Source organism: Oncorhynchus nerka, linkage group LG2 (assembly GCF_034236695.1).
Source record: "Oncorhynchus nerka isolate Pitt River linkage group LG2, Oner_Uvic_2.0, whole genome shotgun sequence".
In the NCBI taxonomy this organism is placed as follows: domain Eukaryota; kingdom Metazoa; phylum Chordata; class Actinopteri; order Salmoniformes; family Salmonidae; genus Oncorhynchus; species Oncorhynchus nerka.
This window is the reverse complement of record NC_088397.1, coordinates 94405802-94423467: the sequence shown is the minus strand read 5'-3', so window position 1 is coordinate 94423467 and position 17666 is coordinate 94405802. Positions and strand designations below refer to the sequence as shown.

Below are 17666 nucleotides of genomic sequence, written 5' to 3'. Positions count from 1 at the left end.
CAAAATGGGATGCTAAATGACTAGGATTATCATCAACTAGCGTGGGATGCTAATATGACTAGGATTATCATCTACTAGCATGAGATGCTAATATGACTAGGATTATCATCTACTAGCATGAGATGCTAATATGACTAGGATTATCATCAACTAGCATGGGTTGCTAATATGACTAGGATTGTGTCCATGGCTGCTGTGTCCATTGATTTCAATAGAACAGAAAGGAAAAGCCAATGTTTGAAATGGTATATAATATGAGGAAGAGATTATCATCAACTAGCGGGAATTTGTTTAGGCTACTTTGAAAAAATACATGCCTCGTAAAATAAATGACTAGGATTATCATCAACTAGCGTGGGATGCTAATATGACTAGGATTATCATCTACTAGCATGAGATGCTAATATGACTAGGATTATCATCTACTAGCATGAGATGCTAATATGACTAGGATTATCATCAACTAGCATGGGATGCTAATATGACTAGGATTATCATCAACTAGCATGGGATGCTAATATGACTAGGATTATCATCAACTAGCATGGGATGCTAATATGACTAGGATTATCATCAACTAGCCTGGGATGCTAATATGACTAGGATTATCATCAACTAGCATGTGATGCTAATATGACTAGGATTATCATCTACTAGCACGGGTTGCTAATATGACTAGGATTATCAACTAGCGTGGTTGCTAATATGACTAGGATTATCAACTAGCGTGGGTTGCTAATATGACTAGGATTGTGTCCATGGCTGCTGGACAATGATGATTTGAAAACCAATAGAACAGGAGAGGAAAAGCCAACTAGTTTGAAATGGTATATAGTACATGAGGAAGGGTTTATTAAATAACCCCCTCGACATTCCTATGGTCGGAATTTGTTTAGGCTACTTTGAAAAAATACATGCCTCATAAAATAACAACAACAACAACAACAAAAAGTCCAGGTTTTAAACAATTACATTTCGGGTTGAATAGTTTCAAAATGTTGACGGCGCAACAGGCGCCTCCTATCCTATCTGGAAAAAAACCACTGCCACGTGTATGTCGACAGAATCGAGCCTTAAGACGTTATATATTTTATTTGTCGAACATGACTGGCGTTAAGCCTATATATATGTAATTGAAAGTATTATTTCCCAATCATGTCATCATCGTTGTGGACGTGAGAGGCTGTCGTCAAGGTCTATCACCTACACTTTGACATGGAGGCTCATTATGTACATTTCACTCTAAACAGAATAAAGAGTATTATTCAAATCAATTTATTTGGCTATTTTGGTTAATGGCCTTGGTGTCCTAGGCAGATGGCCTTGGTGTCCTAGGCAGATGGCCTTGGTGTCCTAGGCAGATGGCCTTGGTGTCCTAGGCTGATGGCCTTGGTGTCCTGGCTGATGGCCTTGGTGTCCTGGCTGATGGCCTTGGTGTCCTAGGCTGATGGCCTTGGTGTCCTAGGCAGATGGCCTTGGTGTCCTAGGCTGATGGCCTTGGTGTCCTAGGCTGATGGCCTTGGTGTCCTAGGCAGATGGCCTTGGTGTCCTAGGCAGATGGCCTTGGTGTCCTAGGCAGATGGCCTTGGTATCCTGGCTGATGGCCTTGGTGTCCTAGGCAGATGGCCTTGGTGTCCTAGGCAGATGGCGCAGATGGCCTTGGTGTCCTGGCTGATGGCCTTGGTGTCCTGGCTGATGGCCTTGGTGTCCTAGGCTGATGGCCTTGGTGTCCTAGGCTGATGGCCTTGGTGTCCTAGGCTGATGGCCTTGGTGTCCTAGGCTGATGGCCTTGGTGTCCTAGGCTGATGGCCTTGGTGTCCTAGGCTGATGGGTGTCCTAGGCAGATGGTGCCTAGGCTGATGGCCTTGGTGTCCTAGGCAGATGGCCTTGGTGTCCTAGGCAGATGGCCTTGGTGTCCTAGGCTGATGGCCTTGGTGTCCTAGGCAGATGGCCTTGGTGTCCTAGGCAGATGGCCTTGGTGTCCTAGGCAGATGGCCTTGGTGTCCTAGGCAGATGGCCTTGGTGTCCTAGGCTGATGGCCTTGGTGTCCTAGGCAGATGGCCTTGGTATCCTAGGCAGATGGCCTTGGTGTCCTAGGCAGATGGCCTTGGTGTCCTAGGCAGATGGCCTTGGTGTCCTGGCTGATGGCCTTGGTGTCCTAGGCTGATGGCCTTGGTGTCCTAGGCTGATGGCCTTGGTGTCCTAGGCAGATGGCCTTGGTGTCGAAGTCGATACACCACTTTCTGTTTCTGATTAGCACAGAGCTGAGATGTCTTACTGGTTTCCCTTCAGAGGCTTCCGGGTGAGGAGCAACGGAGGGAAGTGTGTGTGCCTGCCATCGGATCGTTAGTTCAGTGACCCCAGTGTAGGAGTGCCTGCTCTCTGTGAAACCAAACAACTTTGCACCTGCAAATTAATCACTTCTATCAGCACCCATCTGTCAACCATTCATCCGTGTAAGCCAAGTGATGGAGGCATGACACCAAGAAATGGAGCTGTACAGCTGGCTAACTGAAGTCAATGTCCATTGGTGTATCCCAAACCGCTCCCTATTCCCTTTCTAGTACATGACTTTTTTTTACCACGGCCAACAGGGGCACTATATATAGAGAATAGGTGCCATCTGGGATTCATAACAGCAATAACTAGAGCTGGCTAAACGAGGACAACCTACAACTCAACTGTACACTATGATGAATGTCCCACTGACCCACATTGAACAGGAAAAAGACAGGCCTTTGTAGGGAGGAAATAGACAGGCCTTTGTAGGGAGGAAAACTTGAAATCGGCCCTAATTAATCGGCTATTCCGATTAATCGGTCGACCTCTACTGTGGATATATTTCAAGACCTGCCTTCCAACTCAGTGACATCATGGGAAATTCAAAAGAAATCAGCCAGGACCTCAGGGAAAAAATCAGCAATATCCAAATTCCTGAAGGTACAACATTCATCTGTACAAACAATAGTACGCAAGTATAAACCCCATGGGACCACGAAGCCGTCATACCGCTCAGGAAGGAGACTCGTTCTGTCTCCTAGAGATGAATGTACTTTGGTGCCTAAAGCTCAAATCAATCCCAGAAAAACAGCAAAGGACCTTGTGAAGATGCTGGAGGAAACAGATGCAAAAGTATATATATCCACAGTAAAATTAGTCCTATATCGACATAACCTGAAAGACAGCTCAGCAAGGAAAAAGCCACTGCTCCAAAACCGCCATAAAAAAGCCAGACTATGGTTTGCAACTGCACATGGGGACAAAGATCATACTTTTTGGAGAAATGTCCTCTGGTCTGATGAAACAAAAATAGAACTGTTTGGCCATAATGACCATTGCTATGTTTGGAGGAAAAAGGGGGAGGCTTGCAAGCCAAAGAACACCATCCCAACCGTGAAGCACGGAGGTGGCGGCGTCATGTTGTGGGGGTACTTTGCTGCAGGAGGGACTGGTGCAATTCACAAAATAGATGGCGTCATGAGGATGGGAAAATTACGTGGATATATTGAAGCAACATCTCAAGACATCAGTCAGGAAGTTAAAGCTTGGTCGCAAATGGGTCTTCCAAATGGACAATGACCGCAAGCATACTTCCAAAGTTGTGGCAAAATGGCTTAAGGACAACAACGTCAAGGTATTGGAGTGGCCATCACAAAGCCCTGACCTCAATCATATAGAAAAAACAATCCTGACTCAGTTACACCAGCTCTGTCAGGCGGAATGGGCCAACATTCACCCAACTTATTGTGGGAAGCTTGTGGAAGGCTACCCGAAACGTTTGACCCAAGTTAAAACAATTTAAAGGCAATGCTACCAAATACTAACTGAGTGTATGTAAACTTTTGACCCACTGGGAATGTGATGAAAGAAATAAAAGCTGAAATAAATCATTCTCTCTACTATTATTCTAACATTCTTAAAATAAAATGGTGATCCTAACTGACCTAAGACAGGGAATTGTCAGGAATTGTGAAAATGTTTGTTTAAATGTATTGTGCTAACGTGTATGTATGCATGTGAGTGAGAGGTGTATCAGAGCATGGCGATTGGCACCCGGGAGAAGGGCATTATAATTATTACATTCAGCCCAAGGGCACAATGGCCACTTTGGCCACAAGGAATGGATTATTTTTGGGGACATTACTGCCACACGAGTTGGCTGCTGGGAAATTCATGGCTTACTCTAGACTTGCCTTGGACTCCAGCAGCACCTGTGTTGTGTAATGATTTTGAATAGAACATAAGTCTTTGACTTGTGTTGGCGTTGTTGCTCGTTGGGTCATAACTTTTTCATGTTTTATTGGCTTTGGTGTACAACTGCCTCCTGAGATGATTGGATTGGCCTTCTCAGTTTTCAGGCCCACGTGGCCCTGCAAGTACACCCTGTTTTATCATTCTGAACAGTCTCTACCAACTGCATAGGAGCAGTCTGTCTTCTCAACCCGTTTTTGGTTATTGTACCGCAAATCACATTTTGTTCTGCTGTAAGTGCTCCCTTTATGGGTAATTGATCCAGTATAGCTATGATCTTTCCAAGTACCCCCCCTGTGGATAGGCCAGGTACCTGCAGGGGCATTAGTAGCCCAAGATGAGAACCAATAGCATGAGGCATACGGTATATCATTGGTTTGTAATGAACTCTGACAACATCACTAGAGTATCTGGTTACCTGATGGTTTGCTTTTTAATTAAAACATACATTCAGGAAATATTCAGGCCCTTTGACTTTTCCCATTTAAGTTACAGCCTTATTCTAAAATGGATTTTTCCCCTTCATCAATCTACACACAATACCCCACAATGACATCACAATACCCCATAATGACATCACAATACCCCATAATGACATCACAATACCCCATAATGACATCACAGTACCCCATAATGACATCACAGTACCCCATAATGACATCACAATACCCCATAATGACAGTGAAAACAGGTGTTTAGAAATGTTTGCAAATGTGTGTATATAAAAAAAAACAGATACCTTATTTACATAAGTATTCAGACCTTTGCTATGAGACTCAAAATTGAGCTCAGGTGCTTCCTGTTTCTATTGATTATCCTTGAGATGTTTTTACCAATTGATTGGAGTCCACCTGTGATAAATTCAATTGATTGGACATGATTTGGAAAAGACACACACCTGTCAATGTAAGGTCCCACAGTTGACAGTGCATGTCAGAGCAAAAACCATGCCATGAGGTGGAAGGAATTGTCCGTAGAGCTCTGTGACAGGATTGTGTCGAGGCACAGATCTGGGGAAGGGTACCCAGACATTTCTGCAGCATTTTAAGTTCTCCAAAAACACAGTGACCTCCATCATTCTTAAATATAAGAAGTTTGGAAGCACCAAGACTCTTCCTAAAGCTGGCCACCTGGCCAAACTGAGCAATTGGGGGAGAACAGCCTTGGTCAGGGAGGTGACCAAGAACCAGATGGTCACACTGACAGAGCTCCAGAGTTCCTCTGTGGAGATGGGAGAGAACCTTCAAGAAAGAACAACCATCTCTGCAGCACTCCCCCACTTGGAGTTTGCCAAAATGCACATAAAGACTCTCAGACCATGAGAAACAAGATTCTCTGGTCAGATAAAACCAAGATTGAACTCTTTGGACTGAATGCCAAGCGTCACATCTGGAGGAAACCTGACACCATCTCTACGGTGAAGCATGGTGGTAGCATCATGCTGTGGGGATGTTTTTCAGCAGGGACTGGGAGACTAGACAGGATCGAGGGAAAGCTGAACGGAGCAAAGTACAGAGATCCTTGATGAAAACCTGCTCCAGAGCTCCCAGGACCTCAGACTGGGGTCGAAGGTTCACCTTCCAACAGGACAACGACCCTAAGCACACAGTGCAGCAACGCTCCTCATCCGACCTGACAGAGCTTTAGAGGATCTGCAGAGAAGAATGGGAGAAACTCCCCAAATACAGGTGTGCCAAGCTTGTAGCATCGTACCCAAGAAAACTTGAGGCTGTAATCACTGCCAAAGGTGCTTCAACAAAGTACAGAGTAAAGGGTCTGAATACTTATGTAAATGTCATATTTAAAAAGCTGTTTTTTTCTTGGTCATTATGGGGTCTTGTGTGTAGATTGATGGAGGAGGCAATTTCATCCATTTATAATAAGGCTGGAATGGAACACAAAAAAGTCAAGGGTCTGAATACTTTCCGAATGCACTGTATATATCTCCACCTATCCGTGGAGAGGAAAGGTTGTTGCTCATACTGAACAGAGTGGAGACCATTTTTAATTTTTAATTTTTTTTTTTACATTTATTTAACCAGGCAAGTCAGTTAAGAACAAATTCTTATTTACAATGACGGTCTAGGAACAGTGGGTTAACTGCCTGTTCAGGGGGCAGAACGACAGATTTGTACCTTGTCAGCTCGGGGGTTTGAACTCATACTGAACAGAGTGGATACAATGCAGTGGAGGGGTCTGAACTACAGTGTCCCAAATGACACCCTATTCCCTATAATAGTGCACTACTTCTTTTTTTTTTTTGCAGAGCCCTATTGGTAGTGCGCTAATATATGGAATAGGGTGCCATTTGGGACTGACACAGGGATGTGGTAAAGGTGTGTCGTTAAATGACAGACAGAATTTGACCCATCAACACACACACACACACACACACACCTACACACACAGACACCTACACACAAACACACACAGACAAACACACAGACACAAACACACAGACACACACCTACACACACACACACACCTACACAGACACACACCTACACACACACACCTACACAGACACACAAACACACACACAGACACACTACACACACAGACACACACAGACACACTACACACAAACACACACACACCACACACCCCTCTCAGTGTATTGTGTTTTTCTCCATGCAGCCATATAGTCATCTTCTTTTGTTCAACTGTCTGTTATGTTGATAAAACCTTTAGCAGGTAAACACCAGGACAATGAGAGGTCAGTCGGCAGGTTTATTGTTCTATTATAAAATAAGAACTCTGTCCACATACATTTATAACTTTTTAATACATCTGTCTTGGGGTTTGAAATGCTTTTGCAATATGTTGTGAATCGATAGTCATATTATAGTTACAGGGTAGAAAGTCAAGACACAGTACAGATCCAGATCCAGATCCATCAGATCCAGTTCTGGATGTGGAAGCCAGTTCCACTGCTTCTTTCATTCTTCCCCTTTAATCAGAGACCGATTTAGACGAGGGACAATGAATTATCCGGCATAACAGAAAACCATCAGTACTCTGCACCTCGTAGGGGTAAGATTTACATGTCCCTAATTATACATTACCCCTATAACAGAAGACCATCAGTACTCTGCACCTCGTAGGGGAAGATTTACATGCCCCTTATTATACATTACCCCTATAACAGAAGACCATCAGTACTCTGCACCTCGTAGGGTAAGATTTACATGTCCCTAATTATACATTCGTCCAATGTGTTGTGGTAGTAAAGCATTTGTTTTCTCTAGCCAATATCTGATAGGTCAGTAAAGGTCACATGATCGTCATGCGTGGACAGAACCAATATCTGATAGGTCAGTAACGGTCACATGATCGTCATGCGTGGACAGAACCAAGATCTGATAGGTCAGTAAAGATCACATGATCATCATGCGTGGACAGAACCAATATCTGATAGGTCAGTAACGGTCACATGATCGTCATGCGTGGACAGAACCAAGATCTGATAGGTCAGTAACGGTCACATGATCGTCATGCGTGGACAGAACCAAGATCTGATAGGTCAGTAAAGATCACATGATCATCATGCGTGGACAGAACCAAGATCTGATAGGTCAGTAAAGATCACATGATCATCATGCATGGACAGAACCAAGATCTGATAGGTCAGTAAAGATCACATGATCATCATGCGTGGACAGAACCAAGATCTGATAGGTCAGTAAAGATCACATGATCATCATGCGTGGACAGAACCAAGATCTGATAGGTCAGTAAAGATCACATGATCGTCATGCATGGACAGAACAATGGAATAGCTTAGACAATACATGTATTTTATTGATGTAGTATATTCTACATTTCTTCCCATTTAATTTACCTGCTCCACCCCCCACATCGTCTCCCAGCTGTCTATATGTATGTAATCCTACTACTTTGCCTCAGTCATTCTAAACTGGGTGGTTTGAGCCCTGAATGCTGATTGGCTGACAGCCGTGGTATATCAGATGATACAACAAACTAGTAATTCCTTTGATTGATGTAATCCTGCTACTTGGCATCAGTCGTTCTGTTATACACTCCACTTCCTGCACTATCTAGCCTGCATAATGCTTTCAAAAATGTTTTGTTAACAGCATTCATTGTCCTCTTCGTCACCGTGCTGTAGCCTAATTAATACGGGTATCTTTACCGGTGAGAGTGGTGTCTATTTGTGCTGGGTGCCCGTATAGGAGACTGCTTATTGAAGACTCATCAAGCCTACTAGGTCTTGTTTTCTGTTTGTCAAGAACGTGTTCTTTCCGGACTCTTCTCTGTCTGTCTGTGTCGTCCTGCCGTCTGATGTTACCGTGGCGACGGAAGAGTGGTCGATAAACCCTGACGGTGAGGGTGATCGGTCATAATACAAGTAGATTGATACATCTGGAGGAGAGGGATGGAGAGAGGGAGGGAGAGATGGAGGGAGGGATACAGAGAGGGAGAGATGGAGGGAGGGATACAGAGAGGGAGAGATGGAGGGAGGGATACAGAGAGGGAGAGATGGAGGGATACAGAGATGGAGAGAGGGAGGGATACAGAGATGGAGAGAGGGAGGGATACAGAGGTGGGGAGAGGGAGGGATACAGAGGTGGGGAGAGGGAGGGATACAGAGATGGAGAGAGGGAGGGATGGAGAGATGGAGAGAGGGAGGGATACAGAGATGGAGAGAGGGAGGGATACAGAGATGGAGAGACGGAGGGATACAGAGATGGAGAGAGGGAGGGATACAGAGAGGGAGGGATACAGAGAGGGATGGATACAGAGGTGGGGAGAGGGAGGGATACAGAGAGGGATGGATACAGAGGTGGGGAGAGGGAGGGATACAGAGAGGGAGGGATACAGAGGTGGGGAGAGGGAGGGATACAGAGGTGGGGAGAGGGAGGGATACAGAGGTGGGGAGAGGGAGGGATACAGAGGTGGGGAGAGGGAGGGATACAGAGGTGGGGAGAGGGAGGGATACAGAGGTGGGGAGAGGGAGGGATACAGAGAGGGAGGGATACAGAGATGGAGAGAGGGAGGGATACAGAGATGGAGAGAGGGAGGGATACAGAGATGGAGAGAGGGAGGGATACAGAGTTGGAGAGGGGGAGGGATACAGAGATGGAGGGATACAGAGAAGGAGAGAGGGAGGGATACAGAGATGGAGAGGGAGGGATACAGAGAGGGAGGGATACAGAGATGGAGAGAGGGAGGGATACAGAGATGGAGAGAGGGAGGGATACAGAGATGGAGAGAGGGAGGGATACAGAGATGGAGGGATGTAGAGAGGGAGAGATGGAGGGAGGGATACAGAGATAGAGAGAGGGAGGGATACAGAGATGGAGAGAGGGAGGGATACAGAGATGGAGGGATACAGAGATGGAGAGGGGGCGGGATACAGAGATGGAGAGAGGGAGGGATGGAGAGAGGGATACAGAGATGGAGAGGGATACAGAGATGGAGAGGGATACAGAGATGGAGAGGGATACAGAGATGGAGAGGGATACAGAGATGGAGAGAGGGAGGGATACAGAGATGGAGAATACAGAGATGGAGAGAGGGAGGGATACAGAGATGGAGAGAGGGAGGGATACAGAGATGGAGAGAGGGAGGGATACAGAGATGGAGAGAGGGAGGGATACAGAGATGGAGAGGGAGGGATGGAGAGAGGGAGGGATGGAGAGAGGGAGGGATACAGAGATGGAGAGAGGGAGGGATGGAGAGAGGGAGGGATGGAGAGAGGGAGGGATACAGAGATGGAGAGGGGGAGGGATACAGAGGTGGGGAGATGGAGAGAGGGAGGGATACAGGGATGGAGAGAGATGGAGAGAGGGAGAGATGGAGGGAGGGATACAGAGATGGAGGGATACAGAGATAGAGAGAGGGAGGGATACAGAGATGGAGAGAGGGAGGGATACAGAGATGGAGAGAGGGAGGGATACAGAGTTGGAGAGGGGAGGGATACAGAGAGGGAGGGATGGAGAGATGGAGAGGGATACAGAGATGGAGAGGGATGGAGAGGGATGGAGAGGGATACAGAGATGGAGAGGGATACAGAGATGGAGAGGGATACAGAGATGGAGAGGGATACAGAGATGGAGAGGGATACAGAGATGGAGAGGGATACAGAGATGGAGAGGGATACAGAGATGGAGAGGGATACAGAGATGGAGAGAGGGAGGGATACAGAGATGGAGAGAGGGAGGGATACAGAGGGGGAGGGATACAGAGATACAGAGAAGGAGAGGGGGAGGGATACAGAGATGGAGAGAGGGAGGGATACAGAGATGGAGAGAGGGAGGGATACAGAGATGGAGAGAGGGAGGGATACAGAGAGGGAGAGAGGGAGGGATACAGAATGGAGAGGGGGATACAGAGATGGAGAGAGGGAGGGATACAGAGATGGAGAGAGGGAGAGATGGAGGGAGGGATACAGAGATGGAGGGAGGGATACAGAGATGGAGAGGGGATACAGAGAGAGAGAGGGAGGGATACAGAGATGGAGGGATGGAGAGAGGGATACAGAGATGGAGAGAGGGAGAGAGGGAGGGATACAGAGAGGGAGGGATACAGAGATGGGGAGAGGGAGGGATACAGAGATGGAGGGATGGAGAGAGGGAGAGAGGGAGGGATGGAGAGAGGGAGAGATGGAGAGGGATACAGAGATGGAGAGGGATACAGAGATGGAGAGGGATACAGAGATGGAGAGGGATACAGATGTGGAGAGGGATACAGAGATGGAGAGGGATACAGAGATGGAGAGAGGGAGGGATACAGAGATGGAGAGAGGGAGGGATACAGAGATGGAGAGGGGGAGGGATACAGAGAGGAGAGGGGGAGGGATACAGAGAGGAGAGGGGGAGGGATACAGATATGGAGAGGGGGAGGGATACAGAGAGGGAGGGATACAGAGTAGGAGAGAGGGAGGGAGATGGAGACAGGGAGGGCTACAGAGATGGAGAGAGGGATACAGAGAGAGAGGGAGGGATACAGAGATGGAGAGAGGGAGGGATACAGAGGTGGAGAGAGGGATACAGAGATAGAGAGAGGGAGGGATACAGAGATGGATACAGAGATGGAGAGAGGGAGGGATACAGATGGAGAGGGGGAGGGATACAGAGATGGAGAGAGGGAGGGATACAGAGATGGAGAATACAGAGATGGAGAGAGGGAGGGATACAGAGATGGAGAGAGGGAGGGATACAGAGATGGAGAGAGGGAGGGATACAGAGATGGAGAGAGGGAGGGATACAGAGATGGAGAGGGAGGGATGGAGAGAGGGAGGGATGGAGAGAGGGAGGGATACAGAGATGGAGAGAGGGAGGGATGGAGAGAGGGAGGGATGGAGAGAGGGAGGGATACAGAGATGGAGAGGGGGAGGGATACAGAGGTGGGGAGATGGAGAGAGGGAGGGATACAGGGATGGAGAGAGATGGAGAGAGGGAGAGATGGAGGGAGGGATACAGAGATGGAGGGATACAGAGATAGAGAGAGGGAGGGATACAGAGATGGAGAGAGGGAGGGATACAGAGATGGAGAGAGGGAGGGATACAGAGTTGGAGAGGGGAGGGATACAGAGAGGGAGGGATGGAGAGATGGAGAGGGATACAGAGATGGAGAGGGATGGAGAGGGATACAGAGATGGAGAGGGATACAGAGATGGAGAGGGATACAGAGATGGAGAGGGATACAGAGATGGAGAGGGATACAGAGATGGAGAGGGATACAGAGATGGAGAGGGATACAGAGATGGAGAGAGGGAGGGATACAGAGATGGAGAGAGGGAGGATACAGAGGGGGAGGGATACAGAGATACAGAGAAGGAGAGGGGGAGGGATACAGAGATGGAGAGAGGGAGGGATACAGAGATGGAGAGAGGGAGGGATACAGAGATGGAGAGAGGGAGGGATACAGAGAGGGAGAGGGAGGGATACAGAATGGAGAGGGGGATACAGAGATGGAGAGAGGGAGGGATACAGAGATGGAGAGAGGGAGAGATGGAGGGAGGGATACAGAGATGGAGGGAGGGATACAGAGATGGAGAGGGGGATACAGAGAGAGAGAGGGAGGGATACAGAGATGGAGGGATGGAGAGAGGGATACAGAGATGGAGAGAGGGAGAGAGGGAGGGATACAGAGAGGGAGGGATACAGAGATGGGGAGAGGGAGGGATACAGAGATGGAGGGATGGAGAGAGGGAGAGAGGGAGGGATGGAGAGAGGGAGAGATGGAGAGGGATACAGAGATGGAGAGGGATACAGAGATGGAGAGGGATACAGAGATGGAGAGGGATACAGAGATGGAGAGAGGGAGGGATACAGAGATGGAGAGAGGGAGGGATACAGAGATGGAGAGGGGAGGGATACAGAGAGGAGAGGGGGAGGGATACAGAGAGGAGAGGGGGAGGGATACAGATATGGAGAGGGGAGGGATACAGAGAGGGAGGGATACAGAGTAGGAGAGAGGGAGGGATACCGAGATGGAGACAGGGAGGGCTACAGAGATGGAGAGAGGGATACAGAGAGAGAGGGAGGGATACAGAGGTGGAGAGAGGGATACAGAGATAGAGAGAGGGAGGGATACAGAGATGGATACAGAGATGGAGAGAGGGAGGGATACAGATGGAGAGGGGGAGGGATACAGAGATGGAGAGAGGGAGGGATACAGAGATGGAGGGATGGAGAGAGGGAGAGATGGAGAGAGGGAGGGATACAGAGATGGATACAGAGATGGAGAGAGGGAGGGATAGAGATGGAGAGAGGGAGGGATACAGAGAGGGAGGGATACAGAGGTGGGGAGAGGGAGGGATACAGAGGTGGGGAGAGGGAGGGATACAGAGGTGGGGAGAGGGAGGGATACAGAGGTGGGGAGAGGGAGGGATACAGAGGTGGGGAGAGGGAGGGATACAGAGAGGGAGGGATACAGAGATGGAGAGAGGGAGGGATACAGAGTTGGAGAGAGGGAGGGATACAGAGATGGAGGGATACAGAGAAGGAGAGAGGGAGGGATACAGAGATGGAGAGGGAGGGATACAGAGAGGGAGGGATACAGAGATGGAGAGAGGGAGGGATACAGAGATGGAGAGAGGGAGGGATACAGAGGTGGGGAGAGGGAGGGATACAGAGGTGGGGAGAGGGAGGGATACAGAGATGGAGAGAGGGAGGAATACAGAGATGGAGAGAGGGAGGAATACAGAGATGGAGAGAGGGAGGGATACAGAGATGGAGGGATACAGAGATGGAGAGAGGGAGGGATACAGAGATGGAGGGATACAGAGATGGAGAGAGGGAGGGATACAGAGATGGAGAGAGGGAGGGATACAGAGATGGAGAGAGGGAGGGATACAGAGATGGAGAGAGGGAGGGATACAGAGATGGAGAGAGGGAGGGATACAGAGATGGAGAGAGGGAGGGATACAGAGAGGAGAGGGGGAGGGATACAGATATGGAGAGAGGGAGGGATACAGAGATGGAGGGATACAGAGATGGAGGGATACAGAGATGGAGAGAGGGAGGGATACAGAGAGGGAGAGATGGAGAGAGGGAGGGATACAGAGATGGAGAGAGGGAGGGATACAGATATGGAGAGATACAGAGATGGAGGGATACAGAGATGGAGAGAGGGAGGGATACAGATATGGAGGGATACAGAGATGGAGAGAGGGAGGGATACAGATATGGAGAGAGGGAGGGATACAGAGATGGAGGGATACAGAGATGGAGAGAGGGAGGGATACAGATATGGAGAGAGGGAGGGATACAGAGATGGAGGGATACAGAGATGGAGAGAGGGAGGGATACAGAGATGGAGGGATACAGAGATGAGGGATACAGATATGGAGAGAGGGAGGGATACAGAGATGGAGGGATACAGAGATGGAGGGATACAGAGATGGAGAGAGGGAGGGATACAGATATGGAGAGAGGGAGGGATACAGAGATGGAGGGATACAGAGATGGAGAGAGGGAGGGATACAGAGATGGAGAGAGGGAGGGATACAGATATGGAGGGATACAGAGATGGAGAGAGGGAGGGATACAGATATGGAGGGATACAGAGATGGAGAGAGGGAGGGATACAGAGATGGAGAGAGGGAGGGATACAGAGATGGAGAGAGGGAGGGCTACAGAGATTGAGGGATACAGAGATGGAGAGAGGGAGGGCTACAGAGATGGAGGGATACAGAGATGGAGAGAGGGAGGGCTACAGAGATGGAGGGATACAGAGATGGAGAGAGGGAGGGCTACAGAGAGGGGGAGAGGATAGAAAAAAGAGAGTGATTAGATTAAATCACATACATTGTTTATTTAATCAGTTCTATAAACACTTGCCAATTAGCAGAAAATGAGTAGAATGGATTATTGCGTTGTCAGTAATGGTCAATTCAAGGCTCATGATTGAAGCTCTGCATTTGCACATTATATGTTTTACATTCACACGCAATGAATGTTGACGTTGAATATTATTTTCAAAGATGCATGCCGGGGGCATGTTCAGTTGCATTTGTGTCGATGTTCCACTTGCGTGAGAAATGATTGAGACACTCCGGTACATTTGAACTATATCGGGAGACCGTTTTGGCGCAGATGTGACGTTGTTGTTGTTGTTGTTTTAGGCCTGGATCACACTTGGCCGTTAAGATATTTCGACAGCCTCTTTTCGCTCCTTCCTTCAATCCATTCTGCCCACACTTGCAAGGTTCCGCAACATTTTAATTTGCACCCTCTTGAAACCAGCTGGTCCCAGATCTGTTTGTACTGGCAGACTGGCACTCAGGCTGAAGGAAAGAACCCTAAATATTCTGCAAGTGTTGTGTTCAGACGAACACAGAGGAGGAACATGGTCTTTGCATAAGCTATGTTATTTTGAAAAAACTGGCCTTTTCTCAATTAAATTAGCTAACTCCTCCATGTTCTCGTTGGCTGCTTTTGAAACAACAAAAAAAGGGGCCAAGGTAAAAGAAGAGGCAGTGAGGAGAGGAGGAAAATGAGCTGGTCCCTTCTCCACCCGCATCAGGAAAAGAAACATGCCTTCAAGGTGAAGGTTTAGTACTGAACGTGGTTAGCGGCTCTGGGGAAGGAGAAATGTGTGAGAGCTGTGACTGACTGGGTGTAGGAGGTAATCCAGAAGAAGCTCGCTCATTAGATGCAGAAACCTGTGGTGTCATTTGGGACTTGAGTGTGTGTGAGGACATTTGGAACGCCTGTCTGTCTGTTACACTCTAGCAGGTGGAGGACACATTTTGGTACCCAACATCCTGTGTTTTTTTTGGGTGGCGTGGTGGACACCGATTGGTAGGTATTATTTATCATGTAGATACTGTTATCTCGATCTGGCCTTCACCTTCTCAACAGACCATGTTCCATCTGGCTTCTCGGTTGCATTTGTGGTGTAGTTGAGTAGTTACATTACTGTCGTTACGTAGCCATGCCGGGCTAACGAATGTAGCCACGCCGGGCTAACGAATGTAGCCACGCCGGGCTAACGAATGTAGCCACGCCGGGCTAACGAATGTAGCCACGCCGGGCTAACGAATGTAGCTACGCCGGGCTAACGAATGTAGCCACGCCGGGCTAACGAACGTAGCCACGCCGGGCTAACGAACGTAGCCACGCCGGGCTAACGAACGTAGCCACGCCGGGCTAACGAACGTAACCACGCCGGGCTAACGAACGTAGCCACGCCGGGCTAACGAATGTAGCCACGCCGGGCTAACGTAACCACGCCGGGCTAACGAATGTAGCCACGCCGGGCTAATGTAGCCACGCCGGGCTAACGAATGTAGCCACGCCGGGCTAACGAATGTAGCCACGCCGGGCTAACGAATGTAGCCACGCCGGGCTAACGAATGTAGCCACGCCGGGCTAACGAATGTAGCCACGCCGGGCTAACGAATGTAGCCACGCCGGGCTAACGAATGTAGCCACGCCGGGCTAACGAATGTAGCCACGCCGGGCTAACGTAACCACGCCGGGCTAATGTAGAAAGGACTGAGCGTTACGGCTGCAGAGACAGAGATCGGATCAAAGTTCTACAACACTTTCAATTGTGCCTTCAGAGGCCCAGCAGTCCGTCTTTAAAACAAACAATTTAGGTGAAAAGAGATTCGACTAACAAAGGAAATAGAGGAACTAATATCACAAATAGATTGTAATGAAAACTGTAGAGGCGTAAGTCAGAGGAAAACAAAACGATTTGGAAAAACACATTGAAGAACGATCTAGTGTAATATAATGCTTTCAGGAAGTGTTGACAGCCCTCGAACTCCATTTAAAATGGAATAAATTGAGATGTATTTATTTTTGTGCCTACACGCAATACTCCATAATGGTGGCTGGTAGCCGAGTGGTTAGAGGGTTGGACTAGTAACCGAAAGGTTCCAAGATCGAATCCCCGAGCTGACAAGGTCAAAATCTGTCGTTCTGCCCCTGAACAAGGCTGTTTACCCACTGTTCCTAGGCCGTCATTGTAAATAAGAATTTGTTCTTAACTGACTTGCCTCGTTAAATAAATATAAATGTCAAAGTGGAATAATATGTTTTGATTTCAGGTTTTATAAAAATAATTAAAAAGTCTCGATTCGATAAGCTAAATACACTATATATACAAAGTATGTCAATACCCCTTCAAATGAGTGGATTCAGCTATTTCAACCACACCCTTTGCTGACAGGTGTATAGAATCGACCACACAGCCATGCAATCTCCATAGACAGACATTGGCAGTAGAATGGCCCGTACTGAAGAGCTGTGACATTCAACTTGGTCTTGATTCAAAACTTTACGTTTTTCAATTTAAATTATTATACAAAATTATTCGCCACCAACAGAATTGTATATATACAGTGGAAGTCGGAAGTTTACATACAGCAATTCCTGACTTTTATTTAATCCTAGTAAAAATCCCCTGTTTTATAGGTCAGTTAGGATCACCACTTTATTTTAACAATGTGAAATGTCAGAATAATAGTTGAGAGAATGATTTATTTCAGCTTTTATTTCTTTCATCACATTCCCAGTGGGTCAGAAGTTTACAGATGTTTACACTCAATTCGTATTTGGTAGCATTGCCTTTAAATTGTTTAACTTGGGGCGAACGTTTTCGGGTTGCTTCCCACAATAAGTTGGGTGAATTTTGTCCCATTCCTCCTGACGGAGCTGATGTAACTGAGTCAGGTTTGTAGGTCTCCTTGCTCGCACATGCTTTTTCAGTTCTGCCCACAAATGTTCTATAGGATGGGGATCAGGGATTTGTGATGGCCACTCCAATACCTTGACTTTGTTGTCCTTAAGCCATTTTGCTACAACTTTGTAAGTATGCTTGGGGTCATTGTCCATTTTGAAGACCCATTTGCGACCAAGCTTTAACTTCCTGACTGATGTCTTGAGATGTTGCTTCAATATATCCACATCATTTTCCGTCCTCATGATGCCATC

At 47.6% G+C, this 17666-nt stretch overlaps 1 protein-coding gene across 1 annotated transcript in view; it reads left to right on the top strand.

Annotated features, from left to right (window-relative positions):
- The window catches only part of LOC115131901 (E3 ubiquitin-protein ligase RNF123), a 296244-nt gene that overhangs the window by 132203 nt on the left and 146375 nt on the right, over positions 1 to 17666 (top strand). The window lies entirely within an intron of this gene.